We start from the raw sequence: 8,526 nt of genomic DNA on the forward strand, positions 1-8,526 counted from the left end.
ACTGGCCTTTTATCACTTGTGAGTAGGAAAGCGTGGGAGGCACGTCGCCTGGTGCCCCCTGTTGAAGCTCCACTTGGGTGTCCTGTCGTGGTGTCTCCACCATCTGTGCAGGTGTCAGCCCAGTGCAAGAGGCAAATCATGTGCTGGGAAGGGAAAAGTGCGAACATTTTGTTGACCTCATGAACCTGAGTGTCATGGGTATACTCAGAGGTCTCTGAGCCACTGGGAAACCCAGGAAAAGCACTGGACCAGAGGAAGAGGGAAGAGGGGTTGACATAGGCAAGTGCTGTGTGACATGCTGAGTCAGTACTTTCTCTGTGAACAATTGGAGGCTTGCAGGTTTGGTCTGTAAGGGGGAGCAAAACTTCTCAAGCATCTGGAGCACGTGCAAGAAGTGGTCCAGGAGGCATCGAGGACTCCACGCTGCATGATCCATGGTGAAGCTTCTGACATCTCAACTGCCACCAGCCTGAACTGACCCACAGCTGTCACTCAGCTCTGGAGAACACCTGAGCCAGCAGCCAGCACCTGGCACAGCCCACCCTCCTCCTGGCCAGTGTGGTAGGTACTACGTATCCTTACCTACCTCTTTTTACTCTGACTTATCTTCCCCTGCCCTCCGCCCCATTCTCATGGAGCTTTGCCACCTTGACCTGCCCTGTAGACATAGGAGCTGAATTATGGGTTTGGCGGATTGGTGCTAATTGGGCCCTGGCTGCGCACCCTGCCTCAGAGATAAGTCTTGTGCCATAGGAGGGACTTCATGCAGAAGAGACCCAGGCCGTGGCCTTACCTCCCCGCTAGTTTGAGGACTTGGCACCAATCAGAAGCATGTATAGGTGTTAATCTCCAGTGCCCAGCATGTCTCATGCCAGTCCGATCCCCCTACAGCTGCCTGAACTCTTTCCTGCCCTGATTCTCTTAGGCACTGGGGCAGCCGGCCACCCTCGACCTCCTTTACCCAAATCTGGCCAGAGGATTTGTGTGTGGTCTGCTCAGGAAGGTGTGTGCTTTTGAAAACCACGAGTTGTAAGAAGCCAAACACAGTATTTTCAACAGAGAAGGCTAGGGGAAGCTCTGCGTTTTGACAGCAGGTGCCTGACTGTGGAAGGGCAATGGGGACACAGCGGGTGGTCGTTCCTTGTCTGAAGCTGAAGTGTAGCTAGGAAGGAGCTGAGATGTCTCCTGGCTTCAGGCAGGGGAACAGTTCCGCCAGGACTGCTTTGCTAATCATCTGACAGTGTTCTTGCCACAGAGGATGAGCGGGCAGCATGTTCAAAGGCCTACATCCTATGACACACAGATTCCAGACACTTCCTGTCCCCAGGCTGCTTGTGCCCTGCTGCTGCTGAATGATGTTCTAGAAGGAACCAAAGGGATTCTCACCTGGAGACTCTGGAGGACAGCTTGATTTTGGGTTCTTTGGAACTGAGTGTGTACCGGGTCAGAAGCTCAAGAGCAAAGTGTTACCAGGGCCATGAGAGCTCTGGGTGAGAATCTAGTTTCTGATGGCTGTCACCTTCCTTGGTATGTAATGGGCTCACTGCAGTCCTTACCTGTTGTCACATGCCACCTACCCTGTCTGTTCCCAATTTTCCTTCTTCCTAATGGGGTGCTTGTTATTGCAGTGGGCCACACCATAACAGCCTCATCTTAAATATAGCCACAAAGACCTGATTTCCATGTAAGGCCACATTGCTTCATAGGTTTGGATGGACATGTAATGGAGTACAGCGTGGTTCATACAGTTTACCAGGCAATAGCGCAGTGCCCCTTCCCCTGGAGCACTCCCATTTGCTAGTTCCTTTGGTTTTAGCCAGGTGATGTGGTCTGGCCCATGATGCGAAGACACAGTGTGAAATGTTGAGCCCAGCCCAGGCCTCGTGTGGGCCCCCAGAGCCATGAGCCAGTATGAACCTTTCTTTCGAAAGAAGCTTATGTTGGGTATTTTGTTGTATTAACATGAAAATAACCAATACAAATAGATATCTAAGACTTTGGTGCTGTTGCAAGCATTAGGAATCTGCAGTGTGGAGCATATTCTGCAAGAGCCGGACTATCACTCAGTGATAATGCCTTAGCTTGCAGGTGCCTATATGCATCTGGGATGGCTGTTTCTGGGGTAGTTAATAGACAAGTAAAACACTTGGACCTGGTTCTCAAATACAGTGGAATGATGGAGGTATTTGCTTTGTTTATTTTTTTCTTATTATTATATCTCCATTGGTAATTTCTAGGGTAGAAAAGTGATTCTTTCTCATATGTTCATTTTATTTATTTAAATATTTTTATTGGGGTCAGCATTGTGGCTCAGTGACACTGTGACACTGGCATCCTTTATGGCACTGGTTCAAATTCTACCTGTTTCACTTCTGATCCAGCTCCATGAAAATGGCCTGGGAAAGCAACAAAGGAAAGTCCAGGTGCTTAGGCCCCTACCCATGTGGGAGCCCTGGAAGAAGCTCCTGGGTCCTGGCTTCAGCCTGGCCCAGCCCTGACCATTGCGGCTAAGTGGGGAGAAAGCTGGCAGAGACAGAAGGAGGATCTCTCTCTCTCTCTCTCTAACTCTGGCTTTCAAATAAGTAAATAAATCTTGTCAAAATTTAAAATTTTTGTTGTATTCATTTGAAGTGCAGAGCGAGAAAGAGAAAGAGAGAGAATGAGAAGTCTTCCATCTGCTGGTTTAGTGATGACTTATTTTACTTCTATTCACCCACTGCATTTCCCTTTAACCTTCACCTTTAGGTTAATTCATTTGAATTCTTCAGTAGTCTATGATGGACATAACATTAGAATTTTATAGGGTTCACCTTAATGAATATAATTGGGATTGACACTGCTGGTTGTTGATCCAGTATCCATTTACTTACCATCTGTAGTAGCAGAGGTTAATCCTTGTGTGGGGTAGAACATGGGCAGTGAACAACTTCTCCCGCCATTTCTAGTCTCCTGTTGGGCAGGCTGAGGGCAGTCATTGGACTCGTAACGTGTATGAGAGTCGAATCAGAAGCAGCGAAAGTCCTCTGAGTGGGGCGCCGGGCTGGCACCTTCCATCTGCCCTCCACATCCTGTCCTACCTTGCAGTGGTCAGTACCCCTGAGCACGAGGACACGCCATCAGCACACGTATGGAGGGAGACTCTGGCAGGACAGCACAGAGCACACAGCAGCCTCTAGCAGCCCACTTCTGGACTTCCCATTATACTAAAACTAGCTAAAACGTCTCCTGGTCTGGAATTTTGCAGTTGTTATTCTTTTTAATACTGTGGATTTTTTTTGTTAGGGCTGTGGGAACCCTTCAGGTCCTAGTTTCCATGTCACCTCTGGATGCTGGATTCTGCGACGCACTCTTTGGGATGTCCTGGTATGGGTGAGCTTGGCTCCGGCGTAGTCACTGACTAGTTGGGAGGCACGGACAAGACTGAGCAGCTTTCTGAAATCCACTGTTCTGATCTGTAAGCCTGTACAGTAATACTCATTGGGCACTGCAAGGAATCAAGTGCAAAGGACCCAGAATGTGTGAGGATTAGCTAGTATTTCCCCCTTCCTTATTCCAGAGGACGATGTTTCTAAACATCATTTTTACCCCGTAGCTGTATCATGAACACATGCCCACTGCCAATTTTCAGATGGTTTGGCAGCCAAAGGGGCAAGAGATGGTTTATTAAATGTTTCTAAGTAGGGTCGGACAGTACATGACATTCAAACTGGGATTGGGTGTCCTCTCTATCCTTTTCCTAATGCTGTACTGAGTCTCAAATACACGTGCTCGGTGTTCGAGTCCAAGACAAATGCAGAGCTGTGTCAGGGAGATCTGGCAACGCTCACTACTGGAATCCTAACATAGGATTGCATCTGTCATCCTGAGGACCCTGAGGAAGTAGTACTGCCTCCGGTGATCAGAGAGCCTTGCCTCTCCAAAGCCGTTTCGTTACCGAAGGCCTGTTGGTTTCCTGAGGCTGAAAGGCGAGTTGTAAACGAGGCTTTCCCATTGCCAATGAATGCAGCCAAAATAGAGTTGGCTTTGTGCAAACTCTGATTCTGAAATCCAGATGGAAACTCTAGGAGTTGCTATAAAGGACAGTGGCCAGAGGAGATGGGAACTGGCCTGTCAGGACACCTTCAGGCTAAGAATGGTTGGCTCCAGGCTTGGTCCTGTTTAGAGACAGAGAACTCATGAATTCATGTGGTGTGTGTTCCTGGTTTGGAGAATTTAGCTCTTCTCTGGGGACCAAACTTTGTTTCTTTGCATCTAGGTGCTCTGTGGGTGGATCTGGGAGACAGGATGCTCGCTGCGGTGTTGTCTGATAGCTCGGGGAAAAACAGAGAATGGGGCATGATAAGCAGGTGAGCAGTCCCTAAGTCCCTGGTTTGGGTTCTCTGTTGGAAGACCTATGTGTACTGTGTGCTCTTCTAGAACATTCTGAGAATATATTGCAGGCAATCAATGTCTTCTAGAACAGACTCATGAACCAGGCTTTTAAAAAATTATTTTATTTATGTGAAAGCCAGTCACAGAGGGTGGGGGAGAGAAAGGATCCCCCTCCCCCTTGGTTTCATGTTAATGGCAGAGAGTGAATTAGTGGCTGAAGAGAGATTAATCCCTGTTGTCTCAGTCTCATATCTTCTCTAACTTCTTGCTTGCTTTCTCTGACACGGATGTGAAGAGGCAAATACCAAAATGCCAGATGCTGCTGCCAGCCTCACCCTAATTCACACAACCAATCAGCAGCCTCATTATGTGACGTTTGGGAGCTGTCAGAAATGCTGGCTTTGGGGATTTTTCTAAGAAGCAATAAATGGTGAATGTGGAAGGCGATGTTAGGATGTTGGGCTTGGGATTTGAAGACTGATTCCATCACTTACTAGCTGTGGGAATTTGGGAAGGTTTAGATATGTTGGGCATGGTCTCCTCATTTGCCAAAAGGGAATCAGGAATGGCATCTAACCATTGTCATGTTGTCATAGTTGGCAGGCACCTAGTCAGTGCTTTACAGTGTAAGGCATTTTCTTTATTGCTCATCACCCAAAACTGTTGATTACTAATAATTGGCTTTTGAGTCTGTCAACCAAGAAGTCTAAGGATCTTATTGGGATCTGAAAGGCCCACAGGATCAAAGGAAAGACTTGGGCTGGGGACCCTGGTCTTAAGCAGGTAACACAGGCAGCACCATCACTTCTCTCCTTGTATGCTATACCTGTGACTGACGTTCCTGGGTTAAGGCATCTGCATTGCTTCTTCCCTTGAAACAGTAGCCTGTCTCATTGGAGAAGTGTCCACTAGGAGAGAAGGCCCACTAGGAAGAATCGGAACAAAATTGGCCTTAAATGGGAGAGGTGCTGTGCTGACAACACCCCATACTAGCACTAACATATTTTTACCTGCACTACAACTAACACCTCCACTATCACCTCCACTATCACAACCACAAAAGCTCTAGCACCCCCATTACCATCATTTCCACCGTTCCACCCCTACTCGCATCAATATCACTACCATCGTCACCACCACAGTAGCTATCACTAACTCTATCACCAGTATAATCACCACCATCCCCACTCCTGCCCCTACCTCCATAATTATTACTAACACCACCACCACCCAAGATGGACAGCATAGAATTCCTGGCTTCCTTCCCTATTGCTTCGTAACTGGGAAAATGCTGTTGACATGTTGTATAATATACTAACCCCAATTCTTCAGAACCTCAAGATTTAGGAACACTACTGGGTAGTGGGCTGCCTTCTTCCTACTCTAGGGTTACACACTAAGGTTACCCAGTAACGTTTGGGGGCAGCAATGTCTCCTGCAGGAGACACATGGAGCAGAGTCCACAGTGGGACAGAACCTTATGAAATGGCTCCCCTGTGCTAAGCAACCCTTCTCTGTGGCAGTAAATACCTCAGGCTGGCACCTGTAAGGTAACCCAGGAGGTTTCTCCCCATGGGCTCGTCTCCCCTACCCCTACAGACTGTAGCTTACTCCCACCTGGTTTGGACCCCAACTTAGACACCTGGGAGCTGTTTAAATGGTGAAAAAAATAGCCAATTACAAATGGCTAATCTGACGGTTTGCTTTAATCAGCAATTCCAATTTTATCATGATTGACTCAAACTCCTATATCATTAATAAGGACTAAAACCGTTTATCTGCAAGGAATGCTTTCGAGTGTGTTAGCACACATTCAGTCATGGAACGTGCAAAAGCTTTCCTTAAGAACATGAGACATACAAAAGCTACCTCTCCATTTTCCCTAAGATCTCATCTCCAATTGGTCCTTTCCTGAAGCTCACCTGAATCGGGTGGAAAGCCTGTGAGCATTTCCAAGTGAGAACATGAAACACGAAAAAAGCAAAGCCCAGACCTTCGACCTGAAGGAAGAAGACACAGTGTAGGAACTCTGGTGCTGTGAGGTGAGATGCAGACCCTTAAGAAAGCATGATCAAGTGTGGAGACAAAGTACAGTATGTACTCTATGCCTCTAGACCCAAGATGGACTTCCAGTGAAACAGTTGAAAATATCCTGACGGTAGGATGCTGGACTCTCCGACATTCTCTGTGCATTGCAGTAAAAGCATGATGGACTCATGATTGTTCATGAAGGACCACTCACTGTAACACTAGGGGAGAAATCAGTGCGTGAGCAGGGAGGGATTTTAAGGAGGGGAACAGGAAATCCCAGAGCCTATGGAACTATATATCATAAAACAAAAATAAAAAGTAACTAAAAAATAAGAATTCATGATGAAGATTCAAATGGTGCTGTCCACATCCTGCTGCAGCCAAGGCTCTCGGGCTCTCTCAGGTAATCTACTGCAGCTGAATGACTTTTTTTTTTTCCTTTAAAAAAAAAGATTCATTTTATTTTTATTGGAAAGTCAGATATACAGAGAGGAGGACAGAGAGGAAGATCTTCCATCCATTGATTTACTCCTCAAGCGGTTATAACAGCTGAAGCTGAGCTAATCTGAAGCCAGGAATAGCAGTGAGGAGCCAGGAGCTTCTTTCTGGGTCTCCCATGCAGGTGCAGGGTCCCAAGGCCTTGGGCCGTCTTTGACTGCTTTCCCAAGCCATAAACAGGGAGTTGGATGGGAAGTGGGGCTGGCAGAATTAGAACTGGTGCCAATATGAGATCTTAGCGCATGAAAGGTGAGGACTTGAGCCTCTAAGCTACCACACTATCCCCGCCCACTAAAAAAAAAAAAAACACAGAATCAGAGACCCCTTTACCCCCATTTCAGATATTTAAATGTCACATTGTTCTGCTAGACTTCAAGGTAATCCAGAGCACTGGTTCATATGGACAGTGAACACTTTGATCTCACTCACCATTGAGCAATGTTAAAGACTGTAGAGTTGTTGCTCAGTGGGCGGATGCGAGCCCTATGGCTTCATCTAAGACACACTGCTAAAGCCTTCAGGTCTCTTCAGGCCAATGGGAGGCCATGGAAAGGGGACCTTGGCTCAAGGACTGAGAACATCCTTGACCCTGAAAATCTTGGGAGTTATTCCTTGATCTGTGATTACAAATATAAGGCAAATATTTTTATTGCATTAAAATTGTAATAATGCACTGTTAGAGCCCCTGGCACACTAGGCTTATGTACCATAAATATTAGAAAGTGTGCCAATAAGGGATTAAGTCATTTTAAAAGTAGAAAGGCAGAAAGTAGAAATATAGGTGGGAGATACTCCTCATCTAAAAAAATCCAGAGAAGGGATGACATTGTGGCTTCACAGCTTAAGCCACTGCCTATGACAGTGGCTCTCTATCAGCAGAGAGCCAGTTCAAGTCCTGGCTGCTCCACCTCTGATGCATAGTTCTGCCGATGGGCCTGGAGAAGCAGTGGAAGAAGACCCAAGCACTTGGGCCCCTGCACTCACATGGGAGTCCTGATGAAGCTCCTGGCTTCTGGCTTCAGCCTGGCCCATCCTTGGCTTTTGGCAGCCATCTAGGGAGTAAAACAGTGGGCAGAATACCCCTCCCTCTTTTTCTGTCTTTAACTCTGCTTTTCAAATGAATAAATTTTTTTGCACTTTTAAAATATTTGATTTTCAATGAGATTTAAACAGTTGAGAAGGATGTATGCCCAATGTGGACCACTTATAATGGTGGGGAGGATGGAGGATTAGGGCAAAGTGGATGATATGATTGCTTTCAATTTTTTGTTTCTTCTTTCTGTATCTGCAGGAAGGGAGGAGAAAAGGAGAGAAGCCACACCCAGCATTCAAACTACAGTACCCGGGAATGGGGGACGGCCACCCGATGTCAACCCAGGTCCCTGATGTGGAGCATGCTCTGAGAGTGCTGCTCAAAAGGTTTCCATAGTTCTGAAATGTTGTTGATTTTGTTGCTCCAAGCGTGAGGAAATCCTTCCGAGGCCCATTGGCTGACATAGTCCACCCTCGAGTCTTCATTAGCTCAGATACTTACTGTCAATGCTTGGCTGAGGTAGTTGTCCAATTTGTTCTGCCCTTCCTCCTCTGCTACAGTAACAGATGTCCTCTGCAGGCCCCAGTGGACTG

This window comes from Ochotona curzoniae, unplaced genomic scaffold, assembly GCF_017591425.1.
Source record: "Ochotona curzoniae isolate NIBS_2020 unplaced genomic scaffold, NIBS_Ocur_1.0 contig_4105, whole genome shotgun sequence".
Lineage (NCBI taxonomy): Eukaryota > Metazoa > Chordata > Mammalia > Lagomorpha > Ochotonidae > Ochotona > Ochotona curzoniae.